Source organism: Cryptomeria japonica, chromosome 1, assembly GCF_030272615.1.
Source record: "Cryptomeria japonica chromosome 1, Sugi_1.0, whole genome shotgun sequence".
Classification (NCBI taxonomy): Eukaryota; Viridiplantae; Streptophyta; class Pinopsida; order Cupressales; family Cupressaceae; genus Cryptomeria; species Cryptomeria japonica.
In genome coordinates, this window is record NC_081405.1 from 619,863,876 (window position 1) to 619,880,039 (window position 16,164).

The window sequence follows — 16,164 nt, forward strand, 5'->3', positions numbered from 1 at the left end:
CTTATGAGTGTATATTTTTCACCAAACATGAACTTCTTTGTTCAATGCATTGGGAAAAATACTAAACTAATTCAAAAAAAATTCTAGAAAATATCTATGCACTAGGTATTGATGTTTTCTTTCTAAAAAAAAAAAGAAAATTGAATTTTGATATATATAGAACAAGTGATGTGTTCAAACATACACCTATATCTAAATTATAATTAGTCAAAGTTAAAAACTTAATAAAATGAAAAATATTAAACATATCACTATCAAACCAACTCCATGCCCTGGGTATTGATGTTACAAACCAAAATTCAAAAGAATTAAGTTTTTATCGTTTATAGAAAAAAAATTATGTGTTTAGGGATACACATCACTCTTAAAAAAATGTTGTTTGCTGTAAAAAACTACTTTTTGAGGGAGATGGAAAAATCAATAAAATTTTATTCAAACAAATTTTCAAAAAATATTTTTACAATCTACAAACAAGATGTTAAAAATCACTAGTTTATATCATCTTCAAATTTTTAATGGTTTAAAAGTTATAGGTATTGGAAAGTGAATTTTTTTTTAAAATATTCATATAAGTGTCAAAGTTGGTCAAAAAGTGGGAACCAGTATTGTGAGTTCACCCTTACTTTATCACCAGTCATATGATGTGAACATCTGAAATCTATGATCCATTCATCCTTTTCTTCAATTTTAGCTTCCAAGAGTTGCTCTACTAGTGGAATAGTAGGTACCCATTGATATTCTTTCATTGCAACAAAATCTCATCCATTATCTATCGGTTCTTCATCAGAATCATCAATAACTCCTTCATCAGCATAGTAACAAGGTTTATCTCTGTTCTTCTTAAATTTGAATCTCTGATATTCGGGGTTAGGTTTATATGTTCTTTGAGCTTCCTCTCTCAATCTTGGATGTCTGTCAGGACATGTAGATGCTATATGACCAACTTTATTGCAATTAAAAAATTTAAATGGTTCTTACCTTCATACTTACTTCCAACTAGACCTTTAGGCATTTTCCTTGCAAATAGTGCTTCAAGTTGTTCTAGTTCTTCATTTTCCCTTCTGATATCTTCAAGTTCTCTTGCATACAGTGCTTTCCAATTAGATATATTAGATGATGATGATGATGATGATGATGTAGATGATGATGCTCTAAAGGCTAAATATGTCTTAATTGTAGCAACAGGATCAAATTCCTCAAGCACAAATGCTGAAAGTTTTCCAACCAAGGCATCTCTATATACTGATGTATTAGGCATTGTTCTCAAGCCATTAATAGAAGTTACTTTCATTTTGTATATCGATGGCAATTCTCTTAATACTTTAGAAACAATTTCATCTTCACTTAAGGATCCTCCACAATATTGTATTCCTAAAACAATTTCATTAACTCTTTCCATAAAAGCAAAAAAAAATTCATCTTCTTCCATTTTCAAATTTTCATACCTGACTCGATAACATTCTAGTTTTGCAATTTTGACAGTGGTATCTCCTTCATTCAATGTCTCCAATTTATCCGAAATAGCTTTAGCAGTAGATCGGTCTGGTAATCCCATGATTTGCTGATCTGATAATGCGCTCAAAAGTGCTTCTCTTGCTTTGCAATCATTTTCTTGATCTTTACCCAATGTTGGTGGATTAGGTTGATTCGGTGTAGGACCAACATAGCCATTGTTTGTAACTTCCCATATGTCTCTTACAATGCAATTTAAATGTGTCTCCATTCTGATCTTCCATATACCATAGTTAGTTCCATCAAGTTTAGGATTGTCCATCCTGAAAATGTTTGTTGCCATAGGATCTCCTCAAGTTGTTAGGCTTCTACAAAAAGAGGAATTTTCTCTGATACCAATTGTTTGGAACTGAAAGGCAACTAAGAGGGGGGGGGGGTGAATTAGTTGTCTATGAATTTCAACCCAACTTTAACTTAATCAAACTTGATACTTAATACCAGTAAAACCGAACTTAATGCTGGTTAACAAATTAATAGTTAGTAGCAATACCGGTGAAACTTAATGCATGAAACAGAAAGAGAAACAACATCCACAACACATAACAAAAAGATTTTAATGTGGAAACCTTGTAAGTGGAAAAAAATGATGGGAAACCTTACCTACAATCAGATGATACTACTACAGATAGTAGGTGTATAAAAATGGGGTCTGGACATGGAAAAAGGCCAACCTCCTAGAGCACACTGCTGAAATGAGAGTCGCAATGACTATAGTATGATGGTTAAATCCTAGAATAATGTACTGTTCAAAATACCATCTCCAATGCTGGATTCAGTAACGATTAAGCTCTGATAATCACCTTCAAACCTTCCTTGAACCTTCTCTATGGTCTGCTCATATGATCTTCAATATTCACACATACCGTGTTACAATACCATAACACGTCTCTCATCTCACAAATGAGATCTTACATATATACAAAACATAAGACCAAATGTGTAGGTTGGCTCACTAAGAATATTACAATAAAATCAATTACAAATAAGTCTTGATGTGATGCATCATGTCGGCTCAATACATTTACAACAATATCCAGTCAGTAAATCATCTCCATAATGTGTCAGGCTGATCTAGAATAGATAACGCATACTGGTCCATAACCTAGACCAATCTATTGGTAACAGCAAATATGTCAACCCGATTAGACCAATAACCAAAACACCAAACTAAATATCCAAACCATGTCTTCGACATAATCAAGTGATCTCCAGATGATAACATGTCATCATGAATGTTGGTGAACCATATAACCTGTTAGTGAACAATATACCGATGACTGTGCATAAGTCACTGAACTTGCCAGTGGACACAATGTCGGTTCAACAGTAAACCCATATAGCCATAGCACCAAATCAACAATGTAGATCTGCTGAAGGATAAGTGTTGACATCAATGATAAAACTAATGCAACATATCCATAATACCAATAGTTTGGCATCAGTTCGACATGCATTATCAAAGATACTATTCATTCTAGCACTGATGTGGAATGCTACTACTTAGGGGGAGGAGTCATCTTTGTGATTAAGCGGTTTATGTTCTTTCTTTGATATTTTTTTCATATTTCTGGAATTGACATCAAAGAGGGAGAGATATTGATGTGAAAAAGACAAAGCAAGACAAATAAAAAGTCATAGGGGGAGAGATATGAATAAAAAAAGGTAAAGGGAGAGATATTGACATTTAGAGATGTATGTGGGAGATTTGTTTGGCATTTCTTGGTACTTAGATTTTTTCACATCTAGTGTTGCCATCAATGCCAAAGGGGGAGATTGTTGACCATTTGCTGGAATTGATTATGTGTTGCATTCATGTTTTATCATTGATGCCAACACTAGCTGTCTAGATGCTTTATCGGCATCCTTCTGGTCTCGGTAGGTTGAGTGGTTTAAGGTTGATTTGTATATGGCATGACCTGGTAGGCTCAGGTATAGTTTGGTTATGGAATTATCTTGTTCATGATACTCATGCTCATATTTGGTCAATTTGTCTTGGTTTGGTGATCGAATGCTATCCTATTTGCTTGGAAGCTTGGCTTCTAGTTCCAGTGAGGGTTTCACTGACAAATATTTTGATGAAGATATTTGATGAATTGCATAAGTGGTGTTGGTGTAGCTTTTGGTGGAGTTCTCGGATGCTGTTGGTTATTATATCCAAGACTTGGCAGATGGACATCATTGCGATAGTGTGTGGACCTATATTGGGTCCCGGTTGATTTACGTTATGGATTGACTTTAACGTAACATGTGGATTGGGCCTCGTGATGCATTTTTGGGATGTCTTATGTGTTGGATACTATTTGTCTTGTGTAATGCTGACATGGTTTGTAATTATATAATTGTTTTATTATCTAGTGGCCAACCTAATTTTTTATGGTTGAGGGTTTATATGTAGATGTAAGATCTCATTGTAAATCATCATTGTTATGATAGAGGTCATGGTCAAGGAATGTAATGTGCGAATAATGCAATATCATTCAAGCAGAGGAGTTAGTCGATCATTGGAGATCGAATTGGGTTTATGTAAGAGGATTTAGTCCTCTGGTATTGAGCTTAACCAGAACTATACTCACACATAGGAGATGATATCTTTTGCAGTTCAACACTTCTCCAGATTGTAGTCTGGATTTCTATGTAGTCAGTGATGCTCCTTTTGTGATGAGTAGTGCACTCTAGGCTATTGGCTTTCTTGCAAGTGCAGGCCCCTCAATTGTAATTCACATACTTATTGCAAATGTATTATCTAACTGTGGGTAGGCTTCCCACCGTTGTTTTTCCCTTTACCGGGTTTTCTACCTAAAAATCCTAGTGTCATGTGGATGGTATTTATTTTGTGATTATTGTTTATGCTTAATTGGTTTAATTGCTATTCTGGTATTAATGTTTTGGGTTCCAGTATTAAAGTTTAAATTCTAATGGTTCTGATAATCAAAGACAACTGATTCACCCCCACCTTGTTAGTTGTCCTCCTGTTATTTGACATGTCTAACAGTTTCTAATTTAATTTTTAGTTCTTATGAATCGAACTTCACCTTCTTTCTTTTCAAAATTTGAACTCAACCATTCTTTCAAAAATTAGTTTGATGGAATCTTTCAAATCAGACTTGGTAGATATTTGTCCTTGCAAAATTGGACTTCATGAAACATTTTCCTTTTCAAATTAGAGTTCATCCAAAATATTCCTCACTAAGGAAAACTTAATGAAATACTTTCCTCTTTCAAAATCAGATTTCATGAATATTTTTCCTTGCTTGGGCAGACTTTACCATTTTCTTTCTTCTCCAAATAGGAGTTCAAAAAAATCATTCCCTAGCCAACGCGAAGTTGGTAAGTATGTTTCTTCTCCATAGTGGACTTGACAAAATCCCTTCCTCAACATGTGGTGGACATCAAGAATTATTTTCCTCTTCAAGGTCATAGTTGAGAAAAAATGTTTCTAATGCAAGTCAGAGTTCATGGAATAGTTACCTTTGCTTGGCAGACTTCATGAAAACTTTTCCTTGAACAAGGCAGAGTGGGTGAAAACCTTTGCTCATTGGTTTGGACTTAAAAAATTTCTTTCATCACCATGTGTAGGAGTTTGAAAATAATTTTCCTTTTCATGTAGGACTTTGAAAATTCATTTCCTTGGTCTAGTAGGACTTTCAAAATTGTTTTCCTCACTTGGTTAGGACTTTGAAAGTTCTTTTCCTCACTTGGATAGGTCTTTGAAAAAAAATTTCCTTGACCATGACTAAAAATTTCCTTACCTTCTCAAGAAATATTCTTCAAAGATTTAAAAAAAATTTGCCAATCGATGATTTTCCAAATAGATTTGAATTTGGATAAGATTTTTTGTTTATTTTTCATCTCGGAGACACAAAAATTTGCCTTTGAAACAAAAAACCTCATCATTTCAAAAAAATAGACCAAACCTTAGATGAACATTTTCAAAAATAGAAAAAGAAAGAATCCCTAAAAAATAGGAATAACTCTCTAAATTAAAGCCAATTTAGGGATCAGTCTCAAAGTGCCAAAAAAACTTCCTGAAAGAATAGGAAAAAGTAGAAAAAGCAAACTTTCTAAAAATAGGGAGTTGTCAGATTTGACTCAAAGAAATTGTGTTTTTCATCTTTTGGAACCTCTAAGAACTTTTATGGTGTCTAAACATTGTTTCAATGATGATTTCCCTAATTGACTTTGATGACCACCTAAAAATTCTAACTCATCATTGTAAAAAGATTGGTGATGCAAAGGAAAAACCCTAAAAAGAAAAAATAAGGGGTCCCCATTTGCAATGGGGTGATGTGTGAAAAGGTCACAAGTCTTTATGTTGAGCTTATGGTCAATCAATCTGTGGATATTGCTTCTCCCAAGATCCACAAGGTGCCCACCCAGATTAATCCCTCTTGAAATGCTAAATCTAGGACTCCTCTAGGTTCCCTAGTTGGTGAATAAAGAGGATTCAGAGCGTACAACATTTTCTGGGTCTAATTCGACCCTAGATAATATTGTGAGTAAAAAAGATAATCCACCATCCACCTTTCCCCCCATTATTCTCCTAAGTCCTCTCCTTGGAGTGGTTTGTTTAAGGAGTAATTTTCCCTCTTTGCAGCCAAGGTGAACAAACTTTGTGAAGGGGTTTAACTAGAACAAAACTACCACTTGTTGGATTCTAGGAAAATTTAAGGTAGTGAAAAAGAAAATTAATAGGCTCAAATCTATTTTAGGGGCAGAGACTAGAGCCTCTAGTTGGGTGGATGACAAAAAGGAGCAAAGGCCTTGGATGGTTCTGGGTAAATTTTCTAGGATTATTAAAAAATGTGAAGCATTCGATAACTCCTTTAAGGAGTTCACTTAGAAAATTGGTCATACCAAGAATGTGAAAGACTTAATTAATATGGAGGTTCTATAAGAAAACTAGGATAATATGACATGGAATATGGAGAGCATGTTTGATCAACATAGGTAGATTATTAAAAATAACTCTACTACTCTTCATGACATTCAAGATGAAATCTCGAGGAGGTGGACCATGAAAAGAAGACACTTGGAGTCCTCAACCATGATAAGACTTGGAGCGTTTGTTTCAAGGGTGAAAACTATGTTGGACTCCCTGGTTGTTTCCTTTGAGGAAAGATTCCTCAAAAATGTTCATTGTGCTAGAGAAATGTAAAGATATCTACCTAGAAAGGAAGTTTGAGTTCTCTCGCACCCAGTAAGCCATTGGTTCATGCTTTTGGTGGAAGAGTATCTTTTTGTTTGTCGCTCTTTTTTTCTATTTTTGGTGTCTCGTTCTAGTTTCCTAGTTTGTTTCTATTAGTGGTTTCTGCTTGGTCCATTTTTTTTAGCAAGTTTTTGTTCTTGGGTTCCTCACTCCTTGTGATCCCTTGGTTTTCTCACCTTTAGTTGCAGTTATGTAAGGTTCGGGCCTCTTCTGGTTTAATATTTTTTGAACATCCAATAGAGTTAAATTTGAAAGATGAGTGGCATCCTACATATTGTGTTGATTTATGTATATGTAGTAGGGGTGTGGTAGAATATTAGCACAAGTCTTATGAACCAAGGTGAAATATTGTACACATAGTTTAAACTGACAAAACTTCTCTTTAGGCATATGATGCACTCTACATGCACAAGAGTGTTGTCTAGCCAATGGTACTAAACAATAATCTTGAGAAAAATATGAGAAGGATTATTATTGAAAGCCTTATCAATAGATTTGGTCCACCCTATGGGAAAGACTAATTCTAAAGTAAATATAGGAATAGTAGGCTATGATGGTAGAAAATATGAGAACAATCCAACCCTGAAATCTAGAGTGATACCAATCAAGACATTTAAGTTCAAACAAGTTAGTTGAAAGGCATAAAATACTAATTTAATATATTTTTATATTTAATTGTATGTTCAGCTATTATAAGTTTCACCTAGAAACTTGTATGGTTCTATCTCCATCTTTATTATATCTTTTCATTCCCCTTCATTATTTGTCTTTTCTTATTTTATTGTTTTCTTCTTTCTCCTTTTTAGTACATTCTTATCTATCATGCCCACTAAGCTCATAGGCTCATTATATTAATTTTGATGATAGATCATTTTGTCTTACCCTCTTTTATTGTTTATTCCTTTTTATTTTCTTTGTGTCCTTATCTCCCCTCCTTATGTGACATATTTATTAATTTTGATGATTAATCACCAACTTGAGACTAAATATTAATATTTACAAAATTTACAGTACGTTTACCACAACCTTTTACTTATTCTTATTTAATGTGGAAACCCATGTCTAGTATATTTTATGGTTATTTTTATTTATCTATGCAGATTCCACATATCAAGTAGGAACTTCCCGTGCTGGAAGTTTAAAGAATACCTTCATTGGGCAAATAAATCCCGCTCCAAATGGCCTACAAATCGGGCTAATCTGAGTCAGTCTCACTCACTCGATTCTGCATAGCAGCCTCTGAATGCATTTGTTCTGTGGCGAGTTTCACGTGATATCCTTGCTTAGATTGAAAGTAATGGTCCATTTTCTTATAATTTCTCAAGTGTTATGTAGACAATCAGACGCAACTTGTCAACTTCTTGGGTTCCCAGTGATGGTTTTTGGTGGGGGAAGTCATTCATTTAGTGATTATCTGTCAAGCAATTGATCCTCCACTGTCTACAACTTTTGCAAGTATCCTCTAACCAAGAAATTTATATTTTCTTTTTCCTTTCAAAAGAGACAGCAGATTTGCCGTATGTGATTTTAAGGGATTGGGTGGGTCTGTTTACGACAAGAGAAGTGTGAGTTTGCGAATGTCATTTTCTCCTCTCACCAATAAATTTGGTACAAGAGTTATTCATACACCTCTTCCGCCATAATATAATAAAATATTCTATCTGCGTTGCAGTATCAATGAAATATTTTAACGTTGGCTTTCAGTCGTAAAACTTGATTTCTGTACGTTAGCTCTGTTTTAATGGAACAAAGCTGTGTTACACAAGAAAAGGCAGTTGAAAAAACTGTACATGGTATAACACAATAATACGATTGTACAGAAGAGCAAGCTCTATAAATAGAATAGCAGTAAAATGTGGAGAGTCTAACGAGTATGAATATTTATCCAGCATATGCATATACATTTAATCAAAATCTAAATTCAGATAATACATATATTTTAGTTGTTATTATAGGGTTTCAATTCTGATTAAGTAAATTAGGTTCGAACTCTTATATAGCAGCTATCAGACAGAAAATAGTGGTCTCACCAGCAGTGAGACTATCAAACAGTAAGGACCAAAAATATAAAAGGACCAGCCACCAGACAAAAACACATTATTAAAAGGTTTTAGTTTAATTTGTGAAATACCAATGATAAGAATGATGATATATTCTTTCATTATATCATCCATTAATATTCATAATCTCAATAAATATAGTTTAATTAACGAAACCTCAATCTTTAATTCCTACTCAGAAACTATCATCATAGGCTCATAACCCTCTACATAAAAAAACAAAAATAATGGTCTATTATTAGGTCAAATGTGCATCCCATATCCTGAGTAAAGACGGGTCACTGTCTGAATCTAATATTTAATCCCGAAACTCCCCCAATACAATTCTTTATAGTTAGGTTTTGATGTCGAACCCTACATAGAGGTCTGACAATGAGTTAAATAAAACTGCATCATGCCAAACAAGATACAGATGGTTTTGTGGTGTCAAAGATCATCCTCTTCACTGTGTAGATCGGCTCTTCTCCTATCGATTTGTTTTTACGCGATCTTTAGCAAGAAAAATAGTGAACTTACACAACCTATTCCAACCATTCAATCGCATGCGTTTTGAAGAACAATAACATATTGGTTCAAACATATATTTAAATTATATTGGACTCTTTTAGTCATTTTAAATGGCGGCTTGTACCTTTGCATGCTTCAGCAGGTAAATATGTTTCGTTTATCATTTCTGCGACTTAATATGTATAGAAAAGTTGCTCTCTATTTGGGACGCCGGCCCGGTCATCTTTAAGGGAAAGCAGTCTAGTATTTTATGCAAAAACAAACCGTAAAATATAACGAATTTTGCATGATTCGGAGTGTAATTGAATTTTAATATGATTTTGCACTGTACAGTAGCTGCTAAAACCTAGAAACTAAATACCCACGTTTCATAAAAAACCTAAATACCACTTTCGGTATTAGTAGATTATTAGAGGTCCATTTCCCTAATAGTAGGTAGTTTCACTGAGCCGACTCTTAGTTTTAAGTGCTGCATGTTAGACCAAATTGTTGGTGTAAATAAATATTCATTTTGGATATTATTACACTTAAGTTAACTTAGGATAATGCATCTCTTCGTAGTTTGGATTTGAGACACTTAGGGAAGTGTGCACATAGGGATAGAGCTTGTAGAAGAAATTCCACCTTTTGTGGTCTTATTTTGATGTTACATTCCACATTCGGTGGGTTATCCACCTCTTGTAGAATATTATATTATTTCTCCTACCTACCCTTGTTTTTCATTGAGCCACATGTCATAATTGTGTGCTTGTACATCCATATGGCCTTGCCTATATAAGCAGGCCTATATTCATTGTATTGGTTAATCCAGTTGATCATTTTTGCATATTGATGAGAATACGGTTTGTTCTTGTCATTCCATTGTCTCTTTTTATGCATTTCATTGTGCCCTTGATCTTGGCAAAATCTTACATGGTATCAGAGCCATTGGGGCTTTATTGATTAGTTTTTTGGAGACATTTTGGAGGCTTCTATTTTCAGATTTGGGGATCTTCATTTTTTGGGGGCATCGTACAGCAATTTGGACATCACCATTGAATCCGGGAGGCCGTGTCCATAAATTTCGACTATAAAGTCAACCTATTTTGGTGAGAAATTTTTTTTCTCCATTTTGGCTATTATCATACGGATTTCGAAAAAAAATAAAAAAGGCAATCAAATTTTTTGGAAAAAATAAAATAAAGAAAAAAAACAAAAAGAAATATATTTTTGGGGGGTCTGCAGACCCCCCCGTGCCCTTTGTACCTACGTATTGCAGGTTGCAGGTCATACCTGCGTAGTCGAAGCACCCGACGTGTACCCGCCGCCACCGTGACCCATGCCGCCAAGACCCGCACCACCTAGCTACTACGCTACCGGGACCCACCGGCCGCCGCCCACACTCTCCGGCAACTCCCTCCACCTTGGGCTCTTCGGCAGCTTCCTCCACCTCAGGCTCTCCAGCAGCTTCGTCCACCTTCGGTGACGCCTTCTCTCCGCCGCCAACTACAAAACTGCTGAAATCCATGCCTGCCATGTGGCAGGCGGCCACAGGCCCATGGTCTGCAGTCCGTACACACAGTCACCATGCCACATCACCCACCACGCAGAGCTGACATAGACTGCAACATCAACCTGTTCGTATAGTACGGACGCCCAATCAGCAGAGAGGCAAAGTTTTCGTGATAGTCATATGGCCGTCAAATTTAAGACAATAAACTGCTGACATGAGCGCCACATCAGCAGCTTTTTGAAATTTTTTTTACCCCTTCCATTGAGCTTTTCACTTTTGCAGTCTAACTTTGAAAGGCCATATCTTGCTCATTTTTGCTCCTTTTTTGGTGCAATTTTTTTGAAATTGGCTAAAACTTCATGATCTTCGCAGTGATGTAGTTATTTTCTGATTTTGGTGCATAATTTTTTCAGAATTTTTGGATTCTCTCAGTTGTACCCGTCCAATCCTCAATTCTGCAACTTCAAAGGCCTCGTTTGAGCTCATACGACCTCCTTTCCAGGTGCCGTTTTTTTTGAAAGTTCATGTTTTTTTGTCTACTTTCATAATCTATGATCAGATTTCAAAGATTTTAAGTGAAAATTATACTTTTAGATATTGGTCTTATTTGGCCTATTAGATACTTATAAATTGCTTCGATCTTAGTTAGATCTATTGCATTATCAGTTTGAGTCTCTTTTGGCCTTATTGAGGCTGTTGTAAAATTGTAATCAGAAGTCCACTTTGCCATTTTTTACAAGTGGCCCATTGTATACACACTAATTATAAAGTGTCAAATCATCACTTTTGGGGGGGGTTTTTTGATTGAGTGAATTTGGTGGGGTGTCTTGTGTGATTGTGCCTCTCTTTTTGCTCTTTCCATTTTTGTTGCAATGAGTCTTAATAAATTTCCACATTTAACTCCACATAATTATGCATCATGGAAAATTAAAGTATGGAGTAAATTAATGGAAAAGGGTCTCACACATTACATAGATGGAACAATAACAACACCGCCTGATCCTAAGGCTGATCCAAATGCTCAATTAGAATGGCTCACAAAGAATTGCATGGCTCTTTGATCTTTGCGCAAGTATGTATCAGATGACCTCATTTTTCACATTGAGAAGTGTAAAACAATCAAAGAGGCTTGGGATATGTTTCAGAAATTGTATGATCAAGTTGATGAAATCAGAGGCTATCAGATTGACAATGAGCTCACCAACTTGGATCCAAAGAGTTTTGATACAATCCAAGATTATGTCACCAAAGCAAATGAGCTAAGAGCAAAGCTTAAGGATTGTGGAATTGACAAAAAGGATGCTCAATTGATATTCAACTTGTTGGACAAGCTTGCACCAGAATATGCAGCATTTGTGTCTAGCTTCCAAACTCATTGTTTGACAGTGGGGAGTTCCTATGTTATGCCTTCATTTGATGCTTTCATAGAAATGTTGATATTGGAACAATCTAAGTTGTTGAACATGGGGCTTCTCAAGTCTTCAAAGTCCAAGGCTTTGGTGGCTAATCAAGGGAATCAAGGAAGTCAAGGCAAAGATTCCAACAAGAAGAAGAAGCACTCTAAGTCTAAGCCACACCAGGAAAAAGGACAATCATCCTCTCCATCACAAGGTGATTTTTCATCCTCTTCCAACAAGGGGACACCACCTAAGAAGGATTAACCAACTTGTGCATATTACAAGAAGTATGGTCATGATGAGCATCGATGCCACACAAAGCAAGTTGATGAGTTAACTAATCTTCTCAAGAAAAACAACATCAACTTGCCATCCGCCTACATAAAGAAGAATTCATCTCCTTCCTCTTCCTCCCAGTCTAAGGGAAAAGCGCAAGCATTTGTGGCTACAACAGGTTCTTCATAGCAATGGATACTTGACTCGGGTGCCTCATATCACATGGGTTCTACAAAGGAGCAGTTTTCTTCATTGGAGCCATCTAAGGTACCTCACATTTACATAGGTGATGATACACAAGTAGAGGTTGAAGGGAAAGGTTCGGTTGACATGGATGATGGAACATTTGAGAATGTTCTCTATGTTCCTAACTTGTCTACCAACCTTCTCTCCATCTACCAAATCACTCACTATGGGAATGGGAAAAAGGTTGAGTTTACACCAGATTCAGTTGTGGTAAAGGAACTTGATGATGATGCCTTGGTAGCAGTGGGACAAGTCAATGACAACTCAAGGCTTTATTCATTCTCCCACTTTGTGCCAAGTTCACCTTCTAGGGCCTTGCTTACTCATTCAAATTCAGAAAGTAAGCTATGGCATGAGCGGTTTGGTCACCTCAATTACCGCTATTTTCAGCAGCTCAGCACTAAAGACATGGTCATAGGTCTACCTCAAATTATTTTTTCAGAGGGTGTATGTTTAGGTTGTTCCATGGGCAAGCATCCCAAAGAGAAGTTTGATAAGGGGAAAGCTCGGAGAGCTTTGGAAGTTCTTCAACTTGTTCACAGCGATGTCGCAAGTCCATTTCTAGCACCTTCATCGATGACTACTCCCGCTTCACTTGGGTCTACTTTCTCATTCATAAGAGTGAAGTATTTGACAGATTTCAGGACTTCAAGACTCGTGTGGAGAAGCAATCAAGGAAAGTGGTCAAGATTCTTCGCACAGATAATGGAAGGGAATATGTGAACAAAAGACTTGAGGATTTTTGTACATTTGAGGGGATTGATCTTTAGCATTCTGTAGCATACACTCCATAGCAGAATGGAGTTGTAAAACAAAAGAATAGAACTTTCAAAGAAATGGCTAGCTGTATGATACATGCACATTCTCTTGATCCCGCCTTTTGGGAAGAGGCTATCAGTTGTGCCACACACATCCAGAATCGGGTTCCTCACAAAGCTTTGCAAGGTATTACTCCTTTTGAGGCTTGGGCTGGTAGGAAACTGATTGTGAGACATTTCAGAGTCTTTGGGTGTCCAGCATGGGCTCGCATACCTCCATAGAAATGCAAGGCATTGGAACCACAGAGTCGGCCTTGCATATTTGTTGGATATCCGGAGGGTGTTAAGTCATACAGATTGATGGATCTAGAGACACATGAGGTGTTCATTGAGAGGAGTGTTCGCTTTGAGGAAATCTCTCCTAGCTTAACCTCTCTACCTCCTCCACCTTCCTCCATTGTGGATAGTGATGTTAGTGATTCAGATGATGAGACTCCTTCAACTTCGACAAATAGGGTTACACTTCCGCAGGGTTCACTTGCAATTGAAGAGCCTTGTTCTCCAGCTCCACCTCGACCTCATTGGGCTTGACAGACACTTGAGTCTGCAGGTTCTCTTGTTTGGGAATCCTTTAGATACACGGAGAACTTGATCACAACATCAGGATCTTCCACATGCATTCATTGCTACCACTTTCGATCCACAGACATTTAGGGAAGCATCAGGGGTTCCTAAGTGGGACCAAGCTATGGAGGAAGAGTATAGTTCCTTGATGAGGAACAACACATGGGATTTAGTCCATCTCCCTAAGGGGAGAAAGATGGTTCGATGTAAGTGGATCTATTGGACCAAGTTTGCAGCGAATGGTAGTGTGGATAAGTATAAGGCTCGACTTGTTGTGAAAGGTTTCTCACAAGTTGTAGGTGTTGATTATACTGAGACCTTTGCACCCGTAGCCAAGATGAACTCCATTCGCTTGACACTTGCTATTGCTGCAACTCATGGTTGGGCTGTACATCAGATGGATGTGAAGAGTGCTTTTCTTCATGGTGATCTTGATGAGTAGATCTCTATGGAGCAGCCACAGGGTTTCATCCAGGATACTTCCTTGGTTTGCAGACTAAGGAAATCTCTCTATGGCCTTAAGTAGGCCCCCAGGGCTTGGTATGCCAAGATGGATTCCTTTCTTCTCTCCACAGGTTTCACCAGGTGTCATTCTGATCCGAATGTCTGCATTTTGTGACAGGATGACTCTCATTTGATACTTGTGCTCTATGTTGATGACTTGATCATTACAGGGAGTACTTCATCCATCATTAGCCGGGTCAAATCTGCTTTGCATGAGAGATTTGCTATGACTAATTTGGGTCTTTTGCACTACTTTCTTCGGATAGAGATTTCACAGTCACCTTCCAGGATTACATTATCGCAGCCCAAGTATGCTCTTGATCTACTTGCCCGCTTTCATGGCTGATTATAAGCCTGCCCCGACTCCCTTTCTTTTAGGAGTCAAGCTTGAGGCTTAGTGTTCTTCTCCACCAGTTGATGCCACTTTGTATCGTCAGCTTGTGGGTAGTCTTATCTACTTGACTCATACACGCCCTGATATTTCATTTGCAGTTGGCATGGTTTCCCGCTTCATGCAAGAACAACATGAGCTTCATTGGAAAGCCACAAAACGCATCCTTCATTACATCCAAGGTACACATCACTATGGGATTCACTATGTAGCAGGCACAGGACTTCACTTGGTTGGTAACAGAGACTCCGATTGGGCTAGCGATCTTGATGATCATAAGTCTACTTCTGGTTACAGTTTTCACCTTGGTTTGGGCCCTATTTGTTGGCAGAACAAGAAGCAACATGCTATTGCTCTCTCTTTGACTGAGGCTGAGTATCGAGGCACTGTTAACGCAGCGACTAAGACCATTTGGCTCTAGCAGATTCTCATAGAGTTTGGATTCACCACTCCATGGCCTACAGTTCTACATTGCGACAATTAGAGTGCTATTGCAATCTCGAAGAACCCGGTCCTGCACCAGTAGACCAAACACATCGAGATTGATATGCACTATATCCGAGAGCTCATCCAAGAGTAGGTCATTGATTTGCAGTATTGTCCTATAGCAGAGCAGGTTGCTGACATATTCACCAAACCTTTCATCGAGAGTAAGTTCCAGTAGTTGCGAGCTCTCTTGGGGGTGTGGGATGTGTCATTAGGGGGGGTCAGCTGACTTCTCCTTCCTGTCTTATAGGGGGGACTTTTTCCTCTTTGAGGTTTTGTCCTTCTTCTTTGAGAGACTTTTGTACATTCATCTCTCTTTTGGGGGGGAGTTTTTTCCCACTAGGTTTTCTCCCTTTCTCCATTTGTGAGAGATTGCATTGCATTGTTTTGCTTGCATTTGCATATTGTACATGGGTACCTATCATGTTCTAGTAGCCGAGACCCATCTTGCATTGTTGACTTCAGTTTTCATTCCCCTAAGTTGCACTTAATGGGGGGTGTTGGTGTAAATAAATATTCATTTTGGATATTATTACACTTACTTAAGTTAACTTAGGATAATGCATCTCTTCATAGTTTTGATTTGAGACACTTAGGGAAGTGTGCACATAGGGATAGAGCTTGTAGGAGAAATTCCACCTTTTGTGGTCTTATTTTGCTATTACACTCCACATTTGGTGGGTCATCCACCTCTTGTGGAATATT